The following is an 11684-nucleotide window of genomic DNA, read 5'->3' as shown; positions in this document are numbered from 1 at the left end:
AATAGAGGAGACATGCTTCTTGATATTGTGATGTAAAGAGATTGTATCAGTACTCTCAGGTTAGCCCAGAGAGGAAAGTCTGGATGGGAGAGAGAGGGGGAAGGGAAGTGGGTTATTTCCCTTTGTTGTGAGACTCAGAGTCTCTGAGTCTTGGAGTCCCTCCAAGGAAAGTTTGGGGGACCAGAGCGAGGCAGGCCCTGTAATTCCCGTCTGGTGACAGCGAGATAAGATCCAAGCTGGTAATTAAGCTTGGGGGTTCATGCTAGGCACCCACATTTTGGACACTAAGGTCCAGATTTGGGAAAAAGGCCATTTGGTGTGCACAGTGCGGCAGGAAAAAAAAGAGGGTGATTTAAAAAAAAAAAGAGAGGGTTTATTTTTTTTTCCATCACAATGGATGACATAGTGCGGGCACTGATACAAGCCAAAGCAGCGCAGCAGGAGGCTACCCGTGTCCAGGCAGCCGCCCAACAGGAGGCAGTGCAGCTGCAGCAAGAGACTAATCGCCTGCTGATGGACCAGGCTTCTCAAGACTGAGCTATGTTGCGGGAACTAGTAAACCAGGTAAAGACCCTTACAGAGCTGAACCATGGCCATGATAGGACGCAGTTCATACTGGCCAGCCATTGGCTGCAGAAAATGACGCGGGAGGATGATGTAGAGGCATACCTTCTGGCCTTTGAGAGGACAGCCTTATGGGAGGTCTGGCATCCTTGCCCCATTCCTGTGTGGGGAGGCCCAGAAGGCCTACCATGATTTGCCTGAAGAGGCTGCAGCAGACTACCCCCAGCTGAAAGCAGAGATCCTGCCCAGATCTGGGGTAACGACTGCAGTGCGGGCCCAGCGGTATCACGAGTGGAGGTACCAGGAAGACAAAACCCCAAGGTCCCAACTGTATGACCTCATCCATCTTGCACGAAAGTGGTTGCAAACAGAGTCCCAGAGTCTGGAAGAAATACTAGAGGTTCCGGTCATTGACCGATACATGAGGGCATTGCCACCAGATCTCCACAAATGGGTAGGCCAGAACGATCTGTCCACCTATGATGAGATGATCACGCTGCTAGAAAGATGCATGAGAGCCACGGAACTGACCCAACTACCCAAGGAAATCCCCTTTCGTAGCAAACACCCAACCCCAACCCTGGAAGATGAGGGAGTCCTAGGTGGAGGAAGAGGGGGGCCAAAAACCAGCGGACACTGCAGAAGGAAGGGATTGGCCTGAGTGGGGGAAACCCTGAGACTAAACCCCCTAACCCACATGATAGGGGAATGATTAGAAACAATTATAGATGTTATGCATGTGGGGAGCGGGGACACATAGCAGCACAGTGTCCCAGCACCGAGGAGCCTATGCAATGCACCTTGGGGGATTGGGAAGTCCCATGCTCCCTTATCCACTTTGCGGGGGTCGCATTAGCCCCGCATAACTACACCAGGCCGGTGAAGATAAATGGAGTAGAGACTATAGCACTTGTGGACTCAGAGAGTGCTATCACCCTCATATCAGGTAAGCTGGTAAAAAGTAGCCAGCTGCTACAAGCCAAATGCGTAGCAGTGACATGCGTGCATGGGGCCGTGAGTCATTACCCCACCATCCCAGTGGAGATAGAGGTTCAGGGGAACCCCACTGAGGTGACAGTTGGGGCGTAGTTCCTAAACTCCCATATCCTGTAGTCATTGGGAGGGACTATCCAGGGTTTGATAATTTACTCCCCAGAGAGGCTGGAGGGAGATGGGGACCCTGTTGGCAGCGACTCATCATTGGGGGGAATGTCAACCCCCAATGTTTTCAGAGTTTTCTCAGGATCTATTCTCAGCCCCCAAAAGGCCCAGAAGACAAAAAAGGAAAGGAAGGCGCGAAGGCCTTGGGAACCGGATCCTGACCCAGGGCCAGAAGACTGCGCTAGTAGGCAGATGGACACGAGCAGCCATCAGAGAAACTACCAACACGGAAGGTGAGCCGGAGGCTGGCCCAGCCATGATGGTGATGAGCCGTTGGAAGAAACAGAAGCTGGCCCCTGGAGCTCAGGCAGGTTAGTCCTGGGAGAGAGACTTTCGGGAGGGACCAGGCAGAGGACCCTAGATATGATAACGTCAGGAAAGAGGTGGCTGAGATAGATGGACACCAGTGGAGGGAAGGTCCGGGTCCAGGACCCTACTTTATAGTGAAGAAAGATCTCCTGTACCGTGTGGTGCAAATGCAGGAGCAGGAGATACATCAACTTCTGGTGCCACAAAACATCAAAAAGCCATATTGAGCCTCGCCCACAGTCACCTGTTTGGAGGACACTAGGGTAGAGAAAACCCAGGCCAGGATCCTGCGGAGGTTCTTCTGGCCAGGAGTACATGAAGATGTCAGCGATACTGCACCTCTTGTCCAGAGTGTCAGCTACATAGCCTCGCCCACACTTGCGGCCCCTTGATACCTCTTCCAATAATAGAGGTACCATTTGAACGCATAGCCATGGATCTGATTGGGCCCTGGAAAAGACAGCTCGGGGCCACCAACATGTTCTGGTTGTACTAGACTATGCAACCAGTACCCAGAAGCCATCCCCTACGCAACACAGCTTCCAAGACAATAGCTAAGGAGCTATTACAGATCTTTTCCCGGGTTGGGCTACCAAGGAGATACTGACTGATCAAGGACACCTTTCATGTCCAAGTTGATGAAAGATCTCTGTTCATTGCTCCATGTACAAGCCCTACAATACGGACCTCTGTATACCACCCACAAACAGATGGCCTTGTGGAAAGGTTCAATAGGACCTCAAGCCATGATCAGGAAAGTGGTGAGCGGGATGGGAAAGACTGGGATACCCTATTGCCTTACCTCATGTTTGCCATCCGGGAAGTCCCACAGCCTCCACAGGTTTCTCTCCATTCGAACTACTATGTGGGCGCCATCCCCGGGGCATATTGGTATAGCCAGAGAAACCTGGGAGAGGAGCCAAATCCGGAAGGAACATAGTTGAGCATGTACTACAGATGAGGGATGGATAGCTCGAGTTACACCCATTGTATGGGAACACTTGGAGAAGCACAGGAGACCCAACGAACCCATTATAAACCACCAAGCAAAGCTTCGACGGTCCAACCAGGGGATCGAGTAATGGTCCTGGTGCCCACAGCAGAAAGCAAGCTGTTGGCCCAGTGGCAGGGACCTACAAAGTGATTGAAGCCGTGGGAGAGGTAAACTATAAGGTGCGGCAGCCAGGCCGCAGGAAACCTGAGCAAATTTACCACATCAATCTTCTAAAACCTTGGCATGATCGAGAGGCATGCTTAGTCACCCAGGAGACCCTTCCCAGAGGATAACTTACACGAGCAAGTGAGGATATCACCCGACTTGACGCCGAAATCAAAAGGTTGAGGCAGCCGACATGATTAATCGCAATCGAGATGTGTTCTCTACAAAACGGGGCGGACGACTGAGACCTATCACCATATCCGCACGATCCCCGGAGCCAAGGTAACACTGAGACCCTACCGAATCCCAGCAGCCAAAAGAGAGGAAATCAGGGGCTGAAGTAAAGAAAATGTTAGAATTAGGTGTTATTGAAGAATCCTACAGTCAGTGGTGCAGTCCATAGTTCTAGTGCCTAAACCTGATGGTACCATGAGATTCTGTAATGACTTTTCGCCGACTGAATGAAGTATCCCAATTCGATGCGTACCCCATACCACGCATCGACGAACTGGTTGACCGACTGGGTAGTGCCCGATTCTTGACTACACTGGATCTGACAAAAGGGTATTGGCAGATTCCCCTGACCAAAGAAGCTAAAGAAAAGACAGCGTTCTCCACCCCGGACGGGCTATTCCAGTACACAGTCCCTTTGTGGTTACATGGGCCCCAGCTACATTCCAGCGCCTCATGGATAAGCTGCTGCGCCCCCATACTAGTTATGCAGCCGCATACCTAGATGATGTCATCATCCATACGCCAGACTGGGAACCCACTTGGAAAGGAGAAAGTTGAGGCTGTACTACGCACCTTAAGGCGGGCTGGCCTCACCGCTAATCCCGCTAAATGCGCCATAGGACTAGCAGAGGCTAAGTACCTGGGATATATTGTAGGAAGGGTATAGTGAAGCCCCAAACTAATAAGCTAGAGGCGATTCAAAACTGGCCCCGGCCGACCCGAAAGAAGCAGTCCGTGCGTTCCTGGGTGTGGTAGGCTACTACCGACGTTTTATTCCCACTTCGCCAGTAGGGCAAGTCCTCTAACGGAACTGGTGAAGGCCCGAGGTCCAGACATGGTGAAGTGGACCGACGCAGCAGACAGAGCATTTATAGACTTCAGACAGCTCTCTGTAATGACCCCATCCTCATAGCCCCGGACTTTGCCAAGGAATTTATTTTGCAAACAGATGCTTCCGAGGTGGGGTTGGGGGCGGTTCTGTCGCAAATGATTGGAGAAGAACAACACCCGATCTCTACCTAAGCAGAAAAGCTGCTCCCAAGAGAACAGAAGTATGCAGTAGTCGAGAGAGAATGCCTTGCTGTCAAATGGGCCATGGAGACGCTGCGTTATTACCTCTTAGGCTGGCGATTTACTCTTGTGACTGACCATGCACCCCTTCAGTGGATGCAGAGAAATAAGGAAAAAGAATGCAAGGGTCACCAGGTGGTTCTTGTCCCTCCAACCATTCCAGTTTCCATATGGCACAGGGCTGGATCCCACCACGGCAACCGCTGATGGTCTTTCACGAGCACACTGCCTGGCGTCCCAAGTTGCCCCAACCCTATGGTGTTGAGCCAGCAGACCTGGGGGGGGATATGTGATGGGGCAACCCAGATGGCTACAGAGCTGAGGGCTTAGCTACACTGGCACTTTACAGCGCTGCAACTTTTGCGCTCAGGGGTGTGAAAAAACACCCCTCTGAGCGCTGCAAGATGCAGCACTGTAAAGTGTCAGTGTAATCAGGGCGGCAGCGCTGCATGCTACACCCATAAGCTCCCAGCGCTGCATGCTACACCCATAAGGGATACGGCTCTGACTACACTCACACTTCAAAGCGCTGCCGTGGCAGCGGTCCCGCAGCGCTGCAGGGGCAGCGCTTTGAATTTCTAATGTAGCCATACCCTGAGAGTGAGTGAGTGTACTGCTGGAGGATTGAGGAGGACAAGCGTTATCAGACACCAGGAGGAAGGTCCTGTGGTGAGGATAAAGAAGGTGTTTGGAGGAGGCCATGGGAAAGTAGCCCAGGAGCTGTAGCTGTCATGCAGCTGTTACAGGAGGCACTATAGACAGCTGCGATCCACAGGGCCCTGGGCTGGAACCCGGAGTGGAGGGTGGGCCTGGGTTCCCCCCAAACCTCCCAACTCCTGATCAGACACAGGAGGAGCTGACCCAGACTGTGGGTTCCACAAGAGGGAAGATCACTGAGGTGAGCAAATCCGACAATAAGCGCAGGACCCACCAAGGCAGAGGAGGAACTTTGTCACATTTGGCATTATTTGTTTTTGACAAATCCATGTTGGCTACTATTTATCACCCTATTATCCTCTAGGTCCTTACCAAATGACTTTAATAATTTGTTTCAGTATGTTTCAATGTATCAAAGTTAGGCTGACTTGTTTATGATTCCCAGAATCTTCTTTTTTCTCCTTTTTAAAGATAGGTACTATGTTTGCACTTGTCCAGTCCTCTGGAACCACACCCGTCATCTTTGAGTTCTCAAAAAGATAATCACTAATGATTCCAAGATTCCTTCAGCTAGTTCTTTAAGTACTTAAGGGTATATTTCATCAGGCCCTACTGACTTGAATAAACGAACTTACCTAAAAAATCTTCAACCTGTTCTTTCCCTCTTCTGGCTTGCGTTCTTCCCCACTTTGTTAACATGAATTGTGTTAAGCATCTTAACCATTTTTTTTTTTTTTTTGAAGACTGAAGCAAAATAGGCATTAAATGTGTCAGCCTTCTTGACATTATCCATTATTAACCCTCCTTCCCCAGGAAACAGTAGACCTACACTTTCCTTCATCTTGCTCTGATGTCAGTTCTGTATTGAGAACTCCTTTTTCCCTCAGATTTTCCTCCTATGGAAATTTACCTACCTGATCTGAGTTTATTAAAGTCTGCTTTTTTGAAGCACATTATTCTTATTCTGCTGGTCTCACTCCTTCCTTTCCTTAGACTCACAAAATCTATCATTTCATGAACACTTTCACCCAAATTGCCCTCAGAATCAAGTCTAAAATGGCTGCCCTCCTGGTTATTTACTCCACCTTCTGAAAGTAGAAGTTGTCCCCAATACATTCGCAGAACTTATTGGAGCTATTAGTATTAGTATTTTACAAAACAGAGGAACATTTGATGGGAATCAATGTAGGGGCCAGATTTCCACAAGAATGATGAAAAGAGACAGTGTGAGAACAAAAAAATAAACATACCTACGGAACATTTTCAGGTCAAAATACTTAGCAGAACCTAAGCAGACAGACCAATTTCTGCATGCACCCACCTGTGCTTGTTCCATGTGGGATACCTAATTAGATCTATGCACCTCAACCTCAGTTTCAGAGCAGCATGGCTATAGAGTACAGCTTAATTAGGCATATGCCTCCATCCAAGGCACTGGAATGTGGACAGTGACATAGGCAGGAGTACCCCCGGGAAAAAATGGTGGGGGCTAAGCACTCACTGGCAGCCAGCCCCCCGCCACCCCCCCTCCGTGCCTCCTGCCTGATCAGCCCTTTCCCCTCCCTTCCAGAGCCTCCCATCTGCTGCTGGAGGTGGAACAGGGTGTGAAGAGGTGGAGCGGCGGTGGAGCGGGGTAGGGCAGGAGCAGAGCCAGAGGACACACACAACGTACCCCACATATTAGAAAGTTGGTGCCACTGGATAATGATGAACTCTGCTGCACATGGTGTTAGGTCAGCCCCCAAAAATGCACGTGGAAGAAACAAGTATTAGTTATGTTATACATTATTGGGGTGTGTTAAAAACATACTTCCAACATTTACAATACTATTATAAAACTGTCATCTCTAAATAATCTGAATCATATTAAATAGAATATACAATTCTTATAGCAAGAGACATATATTTGATATAGTTTATCAATAACTTCTTTATACCTGTAGAAAGAGACATAATAATGAAATAGGGTGGGATTTCCAAGAACATAAGAGAGTTAGACACCCAAATCCCTTTGAATTTCAAAGGGAATTTGGTGCCTGACTCCCTTAAAGCTCCTTAAAACCCCAGCCATAATTAATAACAAAATATTTTCATTCAACATAGCCCTGCTCCCACTGTAGTCAGTGACAAAATCCTACTGATTTCAATGGAAGCAAGCTTGGGCCCAACATTATAACATACATATGTATGTAATAAAACTGAAAAATAGGGAATATATATATTCTCTATTGTCAATTAATAGCTTACATAGGTTCTGAATATTACAACTGCAATTGACAAACCTCATGTCTACACATGTATATTTTCATTACCGCCCAAATAGTTTGGATATTATACAAAGGTGTTTTATAATTTAGTATTAAATGTAACTATTGAAACAATAATTTCCATGTGTTTTCAAAAACCCATTACAAATATATGAATACATTATTGTTTTTCCATTTGGGAGAGAAATGCAGCCTCAGAGGCTGGATACATATGTTATTTCTGGAAACAGAGGGATAGTAACTTGAAACAAAAGAGGAAATGTTCAGCCCTCTTGTATAAAGGCTAATGAAAGTGCAGAGAGTAAAGTGTGAAACACATGAGTTGCTTTGTAGGCAACACAGGGCTGACAGAGGAATAAGTGTTCTAGGAATATAAATTTGACAGACAAACCATCATCTCTGTGAGGAATTTAAAGAGAGCTTGGAGAGTCAAACAGTGTAATCCCAGTAATAAGCAAGATCACTAGGGTCATAGAATTTGACCTATGAAACATAGATAAGGAACAGCTGACAATACCAAGAGTTGACTTAACTAGCTCAAACTCAGGTGAGCCCCTAACTCTATGAAGAGCTGGTTGGCGGGAGGGATGGGGGGATGACACAAAAATAAAAATAAAAAAAGTCTAAATAATTCTGATTTTTTTTAACCCAGCTGATTTTGTTTTTTTTGAATTTCGGTAGAACTTTTGTTTAATGTATATATTAGTATTTCATATGCATATTAGTAATTCATATTCTATATTAGTATTTTTCAAAACTGATTTCTTTTTCAGTTTTCCAAAATATCTTACACTGTGTTTTAGCTGAGCAATCTGAAGAGGCAATGCAAAAAACAAAACCCACAAATGAGCACCAAACTAATGAAAAAATGAAAAGTGAAATTTATAATCCACGCAGGCCAGCCAGTTCCTCTGGGCCATCAGAGCTATCTGAACCTTTTGGATCACAATCCACTCTGATCACATGGTACCCATGATTCTCCCAGACCACCCAGATCTGATGAGAAATGACAACGGCACACACAGAAGGATGACGACAATGGAACATAAAGAAGGCAGAAGACAGCAACCAGTGACAGAACACACAGAAATGAACATGGAGAAGATGACCAAAAATGAAGATGAAGATTAACAAAAACAGAAAACCAACAGGCTAAATTATTTTTTTTTCTGGTCACATATTAAAGAGCAAAACACTTTTCATTTTTGAAAAATGCCATTTGTACACTAAAATATTAAAGCTATACTGGGTCTAACTTTACACATTTCATATCCACACATTCCAAGCATTCTGTATCATGCTTTAAACTTATGATGTACTTTTTTCACTCTGTTTCTAGTAGAACTGGTGGTCAGTTAGAAATTATGAAATTTGAACCCAGATTTTGGGCATATACTTATTCACATTAATTAAAATCAATCTACTCCTTTGCCCTTTTTGTTGTCTGCTTCTGCACCCTACTTGCACTAGGCTAAACTGGGTGTAAAAAAACCAAGCACTTAAATCTGTATTTAGGTACTTAACTAACTGGGTGTTATAGGTTTTTTTAAGAAAAATAACTTTTTATATATTGTATTTGGGTTTTTCTATAAAAATAGGTTTGTGAGATTATGCATTATCATACATAACTGTGTTCCTGTTACATCATTGTATCAATTACACTATGTAAATGCAATTTTGCACTTAAACAGTGTTGACAGAAATTTATAGTGCAGCCCTGAGGCTGCAAAAATGTGCAAACTCCCAGTTGGAGATTTTATTTTATCCACATTGCTTTTGATAAATCTGCTGTTTGGTTCTTTTTGTTATCTGCCTCTACCCCCTACTTGCATTTAATTTTGTCTCACATAACAGAGTCCCATAATGCCACAAATTGGAAGTACATGATGAATGCAAGGGGGAAAGCAGTTTGCACAGAAAAGATCTTTGTTATGGAAATGTTTAACTGTACATTTTTAAGGCTCATAGCCATAACCTAGAATAGCATAAAGCCAGCTCTTTAAAAACAACTTTGAATTCCTAGAAATGAATAATAGGAAAGCTGCAATATATTTCAGAATTTTGTTTATATTTTTCATTTTTGTCACTACCCCAACCAAGATGAAGAGAAGCTATCATGCACATATGCAGTCAACCAACTCTATGCAATAACCTCTTGCACATTTCAGTGGGGTTTGGGATTAATATTTTCCTTTGTTTCTAATTTTAGGGCCTGATGTAACTCCCATTGAAAGCAAAGAAAGATTCCCATTAACTTCAGTTGGGGAATGGTGGCGGAGGGGTTGTATCAGGCTCTATCAGAGACTACACCTTGTTTTAATCTAGATTAAAAGGACAAACTTCATACTTCAGCAGAAAATTAACAGGTTAAAATTAGAGGTCACCTCAACATGATATTTATACTGAGCTTTAATATATTTAATGGGCATAGGATCATAGGAATTGCCAAACCGGATCAGACCCAAGGTCCATCTAGTCTACTATCATATGCTTCAGAGGAAGGTAAGAAGCCTGCAGAAGGCAGATGTGAAATAGTCTTCCCTTACATATGTCTCATCCTGGTCTCTAATACTGGTTTAAGTCTTGAAGCATGAGGTTTAATAACATTCCATAATTTTTGTTATTGTTCATAATAATAATTCTGGATATTCGTGATATACATATAAACATCTAATCCCTTTTTGAATCTTGCTGAATTCTTGGCCTCAGTGACTTCTGTAACAACTAGTTTCACATTCTAATTATACATTGTGGAGGGAAATGTTTTCTTTTTTCCGTTTTGAATTGGCTACCTCCTCCTAATTTCAATGAATATCCATTTGTCCTTGTGTTATGAGCGGGGGAGGCAGTGATGAGCTGCAAAAATATTAGCAACCAGTTCCCTCCTCCTCACCCTAAGAGGGGGTCATGCTCTCCACAGGACTCCTGCCCCATCCAACCCCCTACATTCCTTGACAGCGCCCCCCAGACCCCTGGCACAATCCACCCAGTTTCCCTGTCCCCTGCCTGCCCCCTGCCACTCCATCCAGCCCCTGATCCTTCCTGACTACCCTCCCCCCCGCCCCCGGAACTCTTACCCACATTCAATCCCCCCTGTTCCCTGCCCTCTGACTGACCCGACACTAATCCACCCCCCAAACTCCCTTGCCCACTATCAAACAACCCCTCCATGCTCCCTGACCCCTTACAGCACTGCCTGGAAATGGGGGCCGGGTTGGGTTGGGCCAGGGCCGGGCTGGGCTGGGCCGCTTGGCCAGGGTTGAGGCCAGGCCGGAGCCTTGCCAACCAGGCCCAGGGACCGGGCCAGAGCAGGGCCGCCCAGCCAGCTGAGGTCGGGACCGGACCAGAGCCGCTCCGCCCTGGCTTGCAGCGATCGGGACCGGGCCAGAGCTGCGCCACCCAGGGATGGGGTCAGGGACCAGGCCGGAGCCGTGCGGCTCCTGGAGCCCTCCTTGCACCCTCGCCCCCCTGCCCCAGCAAACCTGGGAGAAGCTGCTGCTTCCTTTTAAGCTCTCTCAGGCTTCCCACGAGAACAGCTGGTTTGTGAGAAGCCGGTGACGGGGAGGAGAAGACTCGGGAGCATTCAGGAGAGGTGGCAGAGGTGGAGTCAGGTGAGCTGGGACCAGAGGAAGGGCAGAGAGCTGTTGGGTCTTTTGTTAAATTTAAAACCCTTTTAGAATCCGGACAACGGGTTCGAAAAGGGCTTCTAAATTTAACAACCGGTTCCCACGAACCGGTGGGAACCAGCTACAGCTCACCACTACCTATGGATAGGGAACTTGGAGCTAGGGTTAGGGTTCCTATGGGTAGGGCTTCCCACCCTACAGTTAGGGTTCCTAACGGTAGAGCACGCGGAGGTAGGGTTAGGCTTCCTATGGGTAGGGCACCCCGCCCTAGGGTTAGAGTTCCTAAGTGTCGGGGACTTGGAGCTACCATTAGGGATACTAGGGTAGCGATTTCTGCCCTGGGATTAGGGTTCCAAAGCGCAGGGCACTTGGAGCTAGGGTTAGGCTTCCTATAGGTAGGGCTTCCCTCCCTAGGGTTACAGTCCCGAAGGGTAGGGCACGTGGAGCTAGGGTTAGTGTTCCAAAGGGTAGGGCACCCTGCCCTAGGGTTAAGGTTCCTAGGGGTAGGGCACTTGGAGCTAGGGTTACGGTTCCTATGGGTACGGCTTCCCACCCTAGTGTTAGGGCTCCTAAGGGTAGGGCACGTGGAGTTAGGGTTCATATGAGTAGGGCATTAGGAGCTAGGGTTAGGCTTCC

This window comes from Chelonoidis abingdonii, chromosome 5, assembly GCF_003597395.2.
Source record: "Chelonoidis abingdonii isolate Lonesome George chromosome 5, CheloAbing_2.0, whole genome shotgun sequence".
In the NCBI taxonomy this organism is placed as follows: domain Eukaryota; kingdom Metazoa; phylum Chordata; order Testudines; family Testudinidae; genus Chelonoidis; species Chelonoidis abingdonii.
Note: the sequence above shows the minus strand (reverse complement) of the source record.